We start from the raw sequence: 15,063 nt of genomic DNA, 5'->3' as shown, positions 1-15,063 counted from the left end.
GTCGTACCGCTGGCTTCAACAAGGGGCTCAAGCTGCCGCGCGCGTTCGCGCGGCGCGAGTCACAGTACTACAGCGAGCTCGAGGCGTCGAGGTCGCGAGATCCGCCGCTCAAGCTCCTGCGATATGTTGGCATCGAGCTCCTCGACGCCGCGTCGCCTCACCTTCTCCGAACCGAGTTCAAGCGCCCCGTCCCCAGCACGGCGGTTCGACCCCGGCGAATGCATGGAGGACTACGCCAAGAAGAAGGCGGAGTGGCTCCGCGAACATCGAGCTTGACATCAACAAGGCTGCCGACTCCACCGCGGTAGCACGTAGCTCTCCGGTGAGCTCCATTTTGTTTACCGGCCGCAGCGGCGCCATTAACATAGAGAAGCGGAGCACTAGGCTCTGCGGTTTATCTCCTCTATGTACCTGTCGCGAATGATTGTTTCAATTATGCAGTTTGTTTATGGCATTTCTGAGCTGCGCTCCCAAATGTCAACCTGTATATATCGACGAACCGGGACCAGTAGGGGGCATACAAGCAATTCAATAGGAAATTGCGGGATTCTTTGTTAGGGAGATCATAGCTTCAACTGGAACGCGTACCATCGGAAGATCATATATGACATTAGGGATAGAAAATAGAGATGTGGTAAAGAGGATCGACTTTATATTGTAAATATGCATTACATGTATTGTATTTCATGACGATGTTTATATATTCATGACGATGTTGTGCTTTCTTGAATGATGTATGCATTGCAGATTTGAATGATTAACATAAAACCATGAAATTCTGTCGCGACAGAGAAACGCTGCTCACCCGAAACCTCTGCCGCGGCAGAGAAACGGTCATTTCCTCTGCCGCTGCAGAGACCCTTTAATCATGGTTCGTATGATGAACCGGGACCAAAGGTCCTCCACCACGAGCCCCCTGGCCGCACCATGTGGAGCACCCTTTAGCCCCGATTTATCTTTGAATTGGAACTATAGGGAAAAATCTTTAATCCCGAAGGTTAGTCCCTGTTTCAAAACCGGGACTAAAGCCCAAATGCACCGGGATTGATTCCCTATTTTCCACTAGTAGCTATATATGGCATTCGGTGGCCGCGAATGGGGGCCGAACCCCATCCGTCTCTCTGCCCGCTCCGCTTCCGTCGATGAGCAATCCACGCGGGCCGACGAGAAATCTGCAAGCCATGGTGTCCGACGGTGGTCGAGGAGGCTGCGGGCTGAGGGAGGGTGGGCGGCGCTGGATCCGCCCCGCATGCAAGCTCACTGCCGAGGAGCTTGAGCACCAGCGGTGCGCCTCCGACGCCACCCGCATACGCGGGTTGTACCGCTGGCTTCAACAAGGGGCTCAAGCTGCCGCGCGCGTTCGCGCGGCGCGAGTTCGCGCGGCGCGAGTCACAGTACTACAGCGAGCTCGAGGCGTCGAGGTCGCGAGATCTAACATGATAGCACAATGAGGAGAAGACAACCATCTAGCTACTGCTATGGACCCATAGTCCAAGGATGAACTACTCACGCATCAGTCCGGAGGCGGGCATGGTGATGTAGAGTCCTCCGGTGATGATTCCCCTCTCCGACAGGGTGCCGGAGGCGACCTCCTGAATCCCCCGAGATGGGATTGGCGGCGGTGTCTCTGGAACTTTTTCCGTATCGTGGCTCTCGGTAATAGGGTTTTCGCGATGGAGAGTTTAAGTAGGCGGAAGGGCAGAGTCGGAGGAGGCACGAGGGGCCCACACCATAGGGCGGCGCGGGCCCCTCCTTGGCCGCGCCGCCTTGTGGTGTCGCCACCTCGTGGCCCCACTTCGTATATCCTTCGGTCTTCTGGAAGCTCCGTGGAAAAATAAGACCCTGAGCGTTCGTTTTGTCCAATTCCGAGAATATTTCCTGTGTAGGATTTCTGAAACAAAAAACAGCACAAAACAGGAACTGGCGCTTCGGCATCTCGTTAATAGGTTAGTGCCGGAAAATGCATATAAATGATGTAAAGTGTGTATAAAACATGTGAGTATTGTCATAAAACTAGCATGGAACATAAGAAATTATAGATACGTTTGAGACGTATCACAGCCTGCAGCTCCGCCTCTAGCCGGAGCGCGGCCCGGCGCTCCGTGTCCGCCAGGCGCGCGGCCCGGCGCTCCTCCTCCCGGAGCGCCGCCTGGCGCGTGGCCTCCTCCTGCCGGCGCGCCATCTCGAGGAAGGCCCAAGCCTCCGCCTGGGCGTTCTCACGGGCCTTCCTGGCCGCCTCCTCCAACGCGGAGACGCGCTGCGAGATAGGGTTTTTGTCCAATGCCCTGAAAGCTTTAGTCTCGGTTTTAAAACGAACCGGGACCAGTAGGGGGCATACGAGAAATTCAATAGGAAATTGCGGGATTCTTTGTTAGGGAGATCATAGCTTCAACTGGAACGCGTACCATCGGAAGATCATATATGACATTAGGGATAGAAAATAGAGATGTGGTAAAGAGGATCGACTTTATATTGTAAATATGCATTACATGTATTGTATTTCATGACGATGTTTATATATTCATGACGATGTTGTGCTTTCTTGAATGATGTATGCATTGCAGATTTGAATGATTAACATAAAACCATGAAATTCTACCGCGACAGAGAAACGCTGCTCACCCGAAACCTCTGCCGCGGCAGAGAAACGGTCATTTCCTCTGCCGCTGCAGAGACCCTTTAATCATGGTTCGTATGATGAACAGGGACCAAAGGTCCTCCACCACGAGCCCCCTGGCCGCACCATGTGGAGCACCCTTTAGCCCCGATTTATCTTTGAGTTGGAACTATAGGGAAAAATCTTTAATCCCGAAGGTTAGTCCCTGTTTCAAAACCGGGACTAAAGCCCAAATGCACCGGGATTGATTCCCTATTTTCGACTAGTAGCTATATATGGCATTCGGTGGCCGCGAATGGGGGCCGAACCCCATCCGTCTCTCTGCCCGCTCCGCTTCCGTCGATGAGCAATCCACGCGGGCCGACGAGAAATCTGCAAGCCATGGTGTCCGGCGGTGGTCGAGGAGGCTGCGGGCTGAGGGAGGGTGGGCGGCGCTGGATCTGCCCCGCATGCAAGCTCACTGCCGAGGAGCTTGAGCACCAGCGGTGCGCCTCCGACGCCACCCGCATACGCGGGTCGTACCGCTGGCTTCAACAAGGGGCTCAAGCTGCCGCGCGCGTTCGCACGGCGCGAGTCACAGTACTACAGCGAGCTCGAGGCGTCGAGGTCGCGAGATCCGCCGCTCAAGCTCTTGCGATATGTTGGCATCGAGCTCCTCGACGCCGCGTCGCCTCACCTTCTCCAAACCGAGTTCAAGCGCCCCGTCCCCGGCACGGCGGTTCGACCCCGGCGAATGCACGGAGGACTACGCCAAGAAGAAGGCGGAGTGGCTCCACGAACATCGAGCTTGACATCAACAAGGCTGCCGACTCCACCGCGGAAGCACGTAGCTCTCCGGTAAGCTCCATTTTGTTTACCGGCCGCAGCGGCGCCATTAACATAGAGAAGCGGAGCAATAGGCTCTGCGGTTTATCTCCTCTATGTACCTGTAGCGAATGAATGTTTCAATTATGCAGTTTGTTTATGGCATTTCTGAGCTGCGCTCCCAAATGTCAACCTGTATATATCGACGAACCGGGACCAGTAGGGGGCATATGAGAAATTCAACAGGAAATTGCGGGATTCTTTATTAGGGAGATCATAGCTTCAACTGGAAGGCGTACCATCGGAAGATCATATATGACATTAGGGATAGAAAATAGAGATGTGGTAAAGAGGATCGACTTTATATTGTAAATATGCATTACATGTATTGTATTTCATGACGATGTTTATATATTCATGACGATGTTGTGCTTTCTTCAATGATGTATGCATTGCAGATTTGAATGATTAACATAAAACCATGAAATTCTGTCGCGACAGAGAAACGCTGCTCACCCGAAACCTCTGCCGCGGCAGAGAAACGGTCATTTCCTCTGCCGCTGCAGAGACCCTTTAATCATGGTTCGTATGATGAACCGGGACCAAAGGTCCTCCACCACGAGCCCCCTGGCTGCACCATGTGGAGCACCCTTTAGCCCCGATTTATCTTTGAATTGGAACTATAGGGAAAAATCTTTAATCCCGAAGGTTAGTCCCTGTTTCAAAACCGGGACTAAAGCCCAAATGCACCGGGATTGATTCCCTATTTTCCACTAGTAGCTATATATGTCATTCGGTGGCCGCGAATGGGGGCCGAACCCCATCCGTCTCTCTGCCCGCTCCGCTTCCGTCGATGAGCAATCCACGCGGGCCGACGAGAAATCTGCAAGCCATGGTGTCCGGCGGTGGTCGAGGAGGCTGCGGGCTGAGGGAGGGTGGGCGGCGCTGGATCCGCCCCGCTTGCAAGCTCACTGCCGAGGAGCTTGAGCACCAGCGGTGCGCCTCCGACGCCACCCGCATACGCGGGTCGTACCGCTGGCTTCAACAAGGGGCTCAAGCTGCCGCGCGCGTTCGCGCGGCGCGAGTCACAGTACTACAGCGAGCTCGAGGCGTCGAGGTCGCGAGATCCGCCGCTCAAGCTCCTGCGATATGTTGGCATCGAGCTCCTCGACGCCGCGTCGCCTCACCTTCTCCGAACCGAGTTCAAGCGCCCCGTCCCCGGCACGGCGGTTCGACCCCGGCGAATGCACGGAGGACTACGCCAAGAAGAAGGCGGAGTGGCTCCGCGAACATCGAGCTTGACATCAACAAGGCTGCCGACTCCACCGCGGCAGCACGTAGCTCTCCGATGAGCTCCATTTTGTTTACTGGCCGCAGCGGCGCCATTAACATAGAGAAGCGGAGCACTAGGCTCTGCGGTTTATCTCCTCTATGTACCTGTCGCGAATGAATGTTTCAATTATGCAGTTTGTTTATGGCATTTCTGAGCTGCGCTCCCAAATGTCAACCTGTATATATCGTTTGGGGTAGTCTAGATCGGTGCATATGGGGTTTGGGAGTAGGGGATATGCTAGAGATGCTTTGAGTGAGTCTACTTAAAGCATTACTAGACCATGATGGCGCACGTTGTTGCGCCCGTCCATTTCTCGTAAGGATATCATCTACGAAATCATGAAATGCGCCAGTTAGTAATCTAAATGAGAAATTTTAACCTTTTTATAAAAAGGATAATCCACATATAGTGCAGACAGCGACCCAGATCAGATCATTTTATTAGATGCGGCAACGATCATCCGTGTCAATTTATTCAAGAATCTGACACAAAACCGGCAGTAAAGGAAATTTTCAGACCTATTAGTGGTGATTAGACCCCCTTTGTTTCAATAGAAAGTATGTAATTTTGACGGTTCAAAGAAAAAACATGGAACTTTTATAGTTTTTGGAAAATACACAGCAAAAATTGGTTCACATGTTATTATAGACCATGTGGTGTTATCCTAGATAACACTTAACTACACCGGGGCAGCCAAAAAACTAAATTTATACAAATGTTCAAAAGTATGTTTTTCCCCGATGAAGTTGCCATAGAGACTGGTAAAGTGCATCCTTGAAGAGAGAAATTGGTTTGCATTTTTTTTCGCCCAGTCGAGCGTTCGGATTCAAAACAGAGGTTCATAACTTTTCAAGATCAGGAGGTGGTGGTGTCGCATTTTCTGTGAAACCAGGAGGACCGTGGTAGAGTGTACGCGCAGCAGTTGCTTGAGCAATACTATGTAATTCAAAACTAAAGTATTCTGCACAAATCATTACACTTAGTTGGGATGAAAATGACCATTCGAAGATCATGTTAGCATTCTATAGCAGCAAGAAATGCGCTTTTAGCACTGAGCTACTGAAGACACAAGACACTCCTTGGTCATCAATCAGTGATCTTTAAGGACCTTAACCTGGCATGCTATCCTACTTTGTGTATCTCAAACACACACACATCTCATTGTGTTGATGATGCATCAACAGTACCATCTTGCAACAAAATGAAAGGTGGCACCAACTGGCAATACGACAATCGTGAAAGACTTTAAGGTTTAGGAAAGCAAAATGGCAGAGGCATGCATACCTTCGTCAGATAAGTTTTACATCAAAATGGAGGTGGACAACCATATTATGCAGCATGACTGAAGCCAATTACTTCAATGCCACCTGTGACTCGTGTGCCTCAATATTATTATTTTTTCATGAAAAAACAGGAATAACACCTTCCCCAAAAATATTTATGTCTGAATGGTACCTACAAACAAAAGAACCACAAGGAAATAGAGGTGAATTGCAAAGTCTATATCCGTAATAACATCAAGGAAAAGAGGTAGCAATAAATGGAAAATCCTATCAATAATCTATTATTGCCATTTCAGTACCCAGCGATTCATGCTTCAAGTGCATAATGATATTCAGATCATGAAAAGTGCAACTTGGTGGTAAACACAATGATGAGGAAAAGATGTTTGGTAGAGAAATGGAATGTTTGGGAACCTTCTAACAATCTTTACCGAAGGAGCACTATCATATTTGTTGCAATACGAAAATGCGAAAACTCGATATAAACTTTGTTACCACCACAATCTATAGCTGCATAAATCAGCAGTTATATGCAAGGCCCAACACAATGGATGGGATTAACACTATCAACTATAATATCTACGCACAATGATGCTACTGGTATTCCCCAAAATGAACCTGTAACCTCTTTGACTACTTGATATGATGACACATAGTACTTTGCATTTATAATTTCTTTTGCAGGTTTGGTTGTTGGATATGCACAGTAACTTCAAATACAAATCATATATATTATAATCCAGTCACTTGATGCCGCATAAACATTGGAAAATCATTTGTCAGAATGTTTGACAACATCAAGAGTTTAGTGCCAATTAGTCGGAAGACGTTCACAGTGGGAACGACCGGCAGTTTGCAGCGGTGGCGCTGGAAACGGCTGCAGCGAGCTAGGGCATGATCTAGAAGATGAACTGAGTTTGGGTCGTTGCTATTGATGAGGAAACCAAATACTTTATGCTGCTTTCATGTCAAAAATAAATTAACCTCCAACAAAGAAACACGAAAATGCTGCTTGTATTTCCGTGAGTAGGAAGTACATCTAATGATTCGTTTTATAGTAACTTCAATGATATCAAGCAATTAAAAAACTATGGCTTGGAGCCCATCTAGACAGTTCAAATCGAAAGTTAAAAATATTATTAAGTAAAATATATGATTAGAAGAACTATGCAGTTTGCATAAAACATAAATTACATGTCCTTTTGTCCGAATATATTAGCAATTTAGCACCGAGCAATAGACTACAGACCTTGGCTAAGACAGGGTAGTGCACATAACAAATGTCAGTAGAAAGGATCAACATACAGTGACGCCATTTTTTTATGTTATGCTAAGCTTGACTACTTCATGTCGAATCTGTGCAGACATTAGAACCTTCCTTTATTGAGGCATATATAGGTGCTTGATAACCATGGAAGCAGAAAATCAGTGTTCTTCAGGACCTGTCTTCTCCAAAGTTACAATATCAGGACCCTTGCAGGTAATCCTGCTTGCTGCCCCTGTAAAGCGACAGCTATGAAAAAAGATAGTATTATATTCAAATGCACCAGAAGAACACGTGCACTCAATGAATGTAGCAATCTATAACCCTGACCCATCAGAATACAACCCAAGAAAAATAGAAGAGATGCCCTGAAAACTATTTTGAGCAGAGGAAAATCCCTGGTTTGCAACTCTTCATCATGCTTACAATTAGCGAGTTGATATCTACAAGCTAATTTACATATAAAATTAAGCCAAGCTTAAAGATGATGAAAATGTTTATTTCAAACAACTTGAAATTTAGGGTAGCCCTAAATTAGCGACGGAAGGTGCAGTCCAAGAGGAGGATGTCCCTGCCAAAGTGAAAAACGAGTGAAGAAATAACCTAAAATCCATGTCTATCAAATTCAGCATATCTGAAAATGTTTGCTCAAAAACTTTATAGCATGTTGAAATAATAAAAATTTAAAGAAACCTAGTGGCAACCTCAGGTCGACAAAATAATGAACCATCTACTATCCAGATTATTCACAATTGGAAGAATGCAAATATAAAGCTGCTACGGTGACACTCCTTCCGAGTGGGAATTTGGCTCTGCTCGTGGAAAATGGAGTTGCAATGTTGTCGGAAAGGCGGGAGAAAGAGGCTACGAATGGAAACTGATCATAGTTGTACCAGGAAACAATCCCCACAATCCCGAATGTACCTGCTAACACCACGAGTACCTTCTAAGGTTAGGAACTAACCATGTAAATAAACACTAATAAGAACATAATTAGTGGTAAGAAGGGGTATCAGCTTCGTCGGTGCAGCAATCCAGAAATCCAATCCTTACCTTTGTGATGAATCAGCCATAGGACAAGAGAAACCCAATCAATATGAAGAATATACGGGTGCAGAAAGTACACACCATACGAAAGATTTTATAGCGGAACTGAAGGAGAGGAAGGGGCGAGCTTCCTGCACACGAATTAATGGAAGGACGGTGAACGCCCACCGGGTCATCAATCTCCCGTTACATGGAAGCGGAAGCGGCTGCTGGTGCCGTGGCCGGCGGGCAAGTCGGCGCCTGTTCGATGACCCGCCTTCTCCGCTTCCCTTTCGTCCAACCAGCATCGGATTGCAGGGACGGGCCGCATCGCCGTATTCCCCTGCCCTCGCTCGCCACATCACGTTCTCTGTTTTTTTTCCACCGAAACGATAGACTATGCCACTACGGCTACGGTGTTGTTTCGGTGTTGCACTAAGCATTCTGCAGGCTTTTGGGGTCCAGTTAACCAGAATCTCGGCCCGGTTAACGACAAGGTGTCCAGCTCAGTCGATGGAGTAGCGGCCCAGAGATGTTGGCTCTTCCAGAACGCACGGGCCGGCACAGTAAAACAGCGAGAGGGTTGCGAGGTCGCTGAAGTGGATGACCAACTGATCTGGAACGTTCATCCGCTTGATCGGATGGCTCAGGGCACCAAATCTCTGTGGATGGGCGTAGGTAGTTGAGTTTTACTGTTAACTAATGAGTAACAAGCGAGTTTATTGCAGGAGGAGAGAAATAAAGAAGAGAAAAGCTGGCTGTGAGAGGCAGCCGGTACCAAAACTGCTCGTGTCTCCATTGCTAGCTGTTGAGAAGTAGCAGTTAGGGAGGTTCAAAAAGAAGATGGGCTGCAAACAACAACCTGCACCAGCGGCGGCTAGTTAACAACAAACTATTGATGTGATTGCAGAGTGCGCTGAGAGAAATTAACGGAAAACGATATCAAACTCCGTACCAGTCTACCAGATGTTGTTCCAGCTAGTTGCCTGTTCAGATCACGAGCTCTGTGCCGGTTCCGGAAAGCGGCACGTACTTCGCCAAGGAGTCGGAGTCGGAGTCGGACGCTCGCTCCATGGTGGCGCTGTAGCCTGTATATATATCGATCGACGGGCTGCTTTGCCCCCACCAACGCAACCCGACCGATCGATCTCCAACTTTGACGGAGCCAAAAAAAAAAAGGCGCAGAGGCCAACCGCCGCCCACGAATCGCCGGCGCGCCGCGGTACGACTTTGGTTCTGTTCAAGGTAAGCTACCCGGCCAGCTGCATGATCACTAATTAGTGTCTACCAGTATTACTTCTAGCTAGGAATATCGCTCATGTTGGGATTTGCTGTTCGACAGATGAAAATCCACGTCAAGAGGATGATGACCCCGCCCACCTGTACGCTCGATGTTGAGAGCTCCGACACCATAGGCAGTGTGAAGGCACAGATACGGGATGTTCCATTGCACATGCAGCTCCTCATCTTCGCCAATCAACTGCTGCAGGATGACGGCACCCTCGCCGACTATAACATCCAAGACGGGGACTCCATCCACTTCGTTATCGACTTAAAGTAGTTTTTCAGTATTTCATGTTAATTTGGTCGCTTCGACTTGTCCAGCCCAACGCAATTACTTGTCCTTTACTTTTTTCAGAGAGAGGAAGAGTTAATTTGATCTCGAGTAATCGTTCATGTAGTATCTTGTATGCTTTGAGCTCGATCTTGCTATGCATAATTAATTGCTTACATGCCGTATTTCAGCTGAGCTTAAACGGAGCAAATATTGTAACATCCCAAAATCTGGGAATTTTCAAATTCATGCATGTAAAAGTTTCGGTTTTAAAAGATTTTAATGTTTTCGTTGCATAAACCTAAATTCCTATTACAATCTTGTTAATGACCTATGCCAACAAGTGTATAGAATATATTCTTGTATTTTTTTTCTCGGAATGGAAAAGTATTCCATAATGTCCTAAAACCATGATCTGAATTTTTTAAAAATTTAGAAATTTATTTGAGTCAATTTAGATGCCTAATACAAATTCTGGAAAAGATAAGAATAAAAGGAAAAGGAAACAAAAAGAAGACCAACTGACCGAAAGAGTTAGGTTCGGCCCAGCAATTGCCCCTACCTAGCTGTATATACGACATCCAGGCTAGAGTTTAAGTTATTCTAGAGTTCTTTTTCTTGTACTATAAGTCGATATTACGTGCAAAGTTTAGCTTGTCGAGTCCTTCTGCTGATGCCCATAACAATGTCTACCTTGCAAATAGAAAATCAGAGAAGATAACATAGCTTTATACATAGCATATCTTAGGGCATCTCCAACGGGGCGATGCAAATCGGACGTTAAAATCGACCGGCTGCGTCTATTTGCTTCGCCTCGCGAACATTGAAATTGTCGCCAGGCCAAGATTGTCCATTTGCTTCACCTCACGAACATCGAAATTGTCGCCAGGCCAAGATTGTCCGTTTGCGTGGGGAGCAGCCCCAGTGGCCTGGTGCATTTCGTCCGGCGAGGGCGGCATGTGCTCTATTTTGAAAATAGAGGAAAAAGAATCTTCATCATGGTAAACACTATTGAGATATTCACATTTCTAGGTAGAATCGAGATTTTAAAAGAAGTGCAATATGTTGAAATAAATTAAACATAGAAACTGCCTGAAAAAATATATGTTCCAACTAACTTATAAACTAGCTGCTTCATCTTTGAAGGCCCCGTGTCTCGTCATCCTTACAGAGACGCTTACGGCATTCGATGAGCCTAGGTCCCCCTCCGCAGTGGCGGACGTAGAAAAAAATTGGAGGTGGGCACAATTTTAATTTTTTTTGCACTCCCGTAACTGTGTTAAAAGTTTGCAATGAGTAAAACAGTATACATAGCCAATATTTGTAAAATCAGACTGGAGGTCAGATCTTGGTACTGGTAATTTTTTACATGCTTATTTAAATAGAAATAAATTGAGCTAATAAGATTCTGGCTTTTTTTTTCTTACAAATCTCCTTCCTTTATGATGACCAATCTTCAGGATTTTTTTGGATCACCATGAAGGCACCTGATTTATCTTCTCATGTTTTTTTATTAGATTAGAGAACAAGCAAATGCATTGGACATAGTCAGTTGGTGCGGATTGGCCTCCACTCACAAAAAAAAAGTGACTTGGGCGTTTTGCTTTCGATGCAAAACAAAAAAAAAGTCACTTAGGCAGTTGGGCCAAGCTCTTTTTTTGGGGTAGTACAAAAAATCCTTAAAATTTTGGGGTAGGCCACGGCCCACCATGTGTGTCCGTCCATGCCCCTCCGACGAGTAGTTATTGGTGTCTTCATCATCGTCAGTGCACGCCTGATGCGTCTCCGCCTTCGGCTTTGTCTGGGCCCTTGCCTCCTTCTTTACCACCGCCGCCTCCTTCGCCTCCAGCCATCTCCTCCTGGCATATCCATCCTCTTCCTCTTCCTCCTCCTCGTCATGGCCGTCGTCAACAACGGCATTCCCCTCCTCGTCCATGCCGTCGCCGATGACAGCCTCCCCCACCTTCTCCTGGTCGTCCATCGGCGGGGAGCTAGAGCTGCTCGGTAGAGAAATCACCCCATAGTCTCGCGTGTTCGTTTTAACGCAAACGAACAGGTTTAACCTAAACCGAGAGCAAGGCCTTAGATCCTTGGAGCCGGGCAGATCAAACTCTAGCAGCAACTCCGTACCAGATGTGATTCGAGCTGGCTGCCTGTTCAGATCACGTGCTTCGCTAAGAGCATGTCTAGCAGCCCCCCTACTTTTCTGCCCCGTAAAACGCGAGTATTTCGTCATTTATAAAAAAATTGCTCCTAGCTAGATCGTTCCATCTAGCAGACCCCATATTTCACCCCGTAAATTTGAAAATTTTAAAATCCCAGAAAACTTGTTCATATTTATAGTTCATAGATAGTCATGTTAGATCAAATATTGTACATATATGTATGGACCAGGTACAACGTATGGTGTAGTACACCAACGGCTATATTCCAACGGTCACATACATGATTGTCTTCTTTCCTTCCTTTGCCTTTCCATATGTAATCACCTTCCTTGTATATGCCACAGATGGGGCTTTTCCATCTCCTATATAACATGCAACCGATGCCCCCAAAGAGGTATGATCGTTTCCTCCAAAGTTAACATGGTATCAGACCAACCTCTTCCCTCATCCCTCTAGACTCCACCGAAAAAAAAAACCGATCGATCTCCTCCCGATCGGTGTCCCCTCGAACGAGGACTTCTTCTTCGACACGGACGAAGAAAAGAACAGCGACGCGCTCGCTGCCTCCCTCCCTCCCGATGGCGTCCTCCTCGTCCACGACCTCTTTGGCGGCGGCCCTTGGAGCACCACCATCCGACAAGCTCTCGCGGGAGAATCATCTCCTGTGGAAGGCGCAAGTGCTGCCCGCCTTGCGAGGAGCGCAGGTCATGGGGCTGCTTGACGGCTCCGACCCGGCGCCTCCAAAAACTCTGGAGGTTGAAGATGAGGCCCAGAAGAAGATCACCATCCCCAATCCAGCCTATGGCGTTTGGATTTCGCGGGATCAGCAGGTCGTAAGTTACCTGCTCAAAACTTTGTCCCCTGATATACTCGCCGATGTTCTTGGTTTCGAGCATGCCGCAGAGATATGGAAGACCCTCGGAGACATGTTCTCCGCACAATCCCAGGCTCGTGTCGGGATGCTTCGTGCCGGCCTCACCAACACCAAGAACCCTCACTGCTGGCGTGTACATCACCAAGATGAAGGGATTCTCCTCGGAGCTTGCTGCTGCGGGGAGAGTCATCTCCGACGTCGAACTCAAGGAGTACATCCTCGCCGGTTTGGGATCGGACTACAACGCCATCGTCGCCGCCGTCAACGCCAACCCCTCCACCACCTCCGCTGATGTGTGCAATCAGCTCATGGCCTACGACTATCACCAAACCATGCTCTCCGAGTCCGAGCAGCCCTCTGGCACCTTCACCTCATCGGCAAACGCTGCGGCTCGCGGCCGTGGCACGCGCCCCGGGCATGGAGGTGGTTACCGCCACGTCTCCTATGGTGGCGGCCACAACAACTATGGTGGTGGCCGCAACCAGCAGCGTGGTCACCCTCCACGTCGCCACGACACTCAGGATGGTGGTCGCCGTCCGTCACCCAGGGGGGTCGCGGCCGTGGTCGTGGCTACCGCAAGCCCTCGCCATATCAAGACGTCCAATGCCAAATTTGCAAGAAAGACGGGCACCCCGCATCCGAGTGCTGGTGGCGCTATGGTGATAATGATGATGATGATGACACCCACACCGACAACAAAGGTGCGCACATGGCTTCATATGGTGTTGACACAAATTGGTACATGGATACAGGCGCCACAAATCACTTGACTAGTGAATTGAGCAAGCTCTCTACTCATGAACCATACAAGGGACATGATCAAGTCTACAATGCTAGTGGTCAAGGTATGGCAATTAAACATATTGGTCATTCGATTTTGCACACCCCGCATAGTTCCATTCATCTTCGCAATATTCTACATGTGCCTAGTGCCTCCAAAAATTTACTCTCTGCTCACAAAATTGCTCTTGACAATAATGCCTTTGTTGAAATTCACCCATTCTTCTTTTTGATTAAGGATCGGGCCACGAAGCACATCGTCTTTAAAGAACCATGTCATGATGGCTTATATCCTCTCATGCCTATCTCCGCGGGGTCTCCCAAGCAAGCCTTCGTCACCATCAAGCCATCCTCCTCTACATGGCATCGCCGACTAGGACATCCATCTTCGTTTGTTGTTCAACAAATTCTTCGTCGTAATAATCTTCCTCATTCACATGAAATAAATCCTTATGTTTGTGATCCATGCCAACAGGCCAAAAGTCATCAATTGCCTTATCCCACCTCCACTAGTATTTCTACCGTTCCATTGGAACAAATTTTCTCCGATGTATGGGGACCGGCACCTACCAATGTTGGAAAACATTCGTACTATGTAAGCTTTATTGATGATTTTAGCAAATTCACATGGATTTATTTGCTCAAGAAACGTTCTGATGTTTATCAAGCCTTTCTCAATTTCCAACAATTAGTTGAACGCAAATTTAATCGAAAAATCATCACTATGCAGACTGATTGGGGTGGTGAATATGAAAAACTCAACTCTTTCTTTCAAAAAGTTGGTATTACTCACCATGTTTCGTGTCCTCATGCACACCAACAAAATGGCTCCGCAGAACGCAAGAATCGCCACATTGTTGAAGTAGGCCTATCCTTACTTGCAAATGCATCAATGCCTCTCAAATTTTGGGATGAAGCATTCCTCACGGCGACATTTCTTATCAATTTATTACCCACCAAAGTTCTCAACTTTGCTACACCCACGGAAAAACTTCTCAATATCAAACCCAATTATACATCTCTTCGCATTTTTGGATGCGCTTGCTGGCCTAATCTTCGCCCCTACAATAAGCGCAAACTTTCTTTTCGCTCCAAGCAATGCGTTTTTCTCGGCTATAGTCCTCTTCACAAAGGCGTCAAGTGTCTCAACATTTCCACTGGGAGAGTCTACGTTTCTCGTGACGTCGTTTTTGATGAAAATATATTCCCTTTTGCTTCACTCAATCCAAATTCCGGCGCTAGACTTCGCGAAGAAATCTTACTTATTTCGCAAAATAATTCATCCCCATCGTCTCCTAGTGCGGGTGTGCCTAATCATGATCATATGTACATTGTGCCATCTACTGACCCTATGCAGGACAT

The 15,063-nt window shown here is 47.5% G+C and overlaps 2 long non-coding RNA genes across 2 annotated transcripts; one reads left to right on the top strand and one right to left on the bottom strand.

Annotated features, from left to right (window-relative positions):
* Positions 1-5,743: 5,743 nt before the first annotated feature.
* LOC139830969 (uncharacterized) lies at positions 5,744-8,992 on the bottom strand. Its single transcript, XR_011744608.1, has 2 exons — positions 7,343-8,992; positions 5,744-6,209 (listed from the first exon to the last, which is right to left on the bottom strand). It is a non-coding gene; the product is annotated as an uncharacterized lncRNA (long non-coding RNA).
* Positions 8,993-9,287: 295 nt separating this feature from the next.
* LOC127304534 (uncharacterized) lies at positions 9,288-10,067 on the top strand. Its single transcript, XR_007853431.2, has 2 exons — positions 9,288-9,572; positions 9,670-10,067. It is a non-coding gene; the product is annotated as an uncharacterized lncRNA (long non-coding RNA).
* The last annotated feature ends 4,996 nt before the right edge of the window (positions 10,068-15,063 follow it).

Source organism: Lolium perenne, chromosome 5, assembly GCF_019359855.2.
Source record: "Lolium perenne isolate Kyuss_39 chromosome 5, Kyuss_2.0, whole genome shotgun sequence".
Lineage (NCBI taxonomy): Eukaryota > Viridiplantae > Streptophyta > Magnoliopsida > Poales > Poaceae > Lolium > Lolium perenne.
The sequence above is the reverse complement of the archived record's forward strand: the minus strand, read 5'-3'. Positions and strand labels throughout refer to the sequence as shown.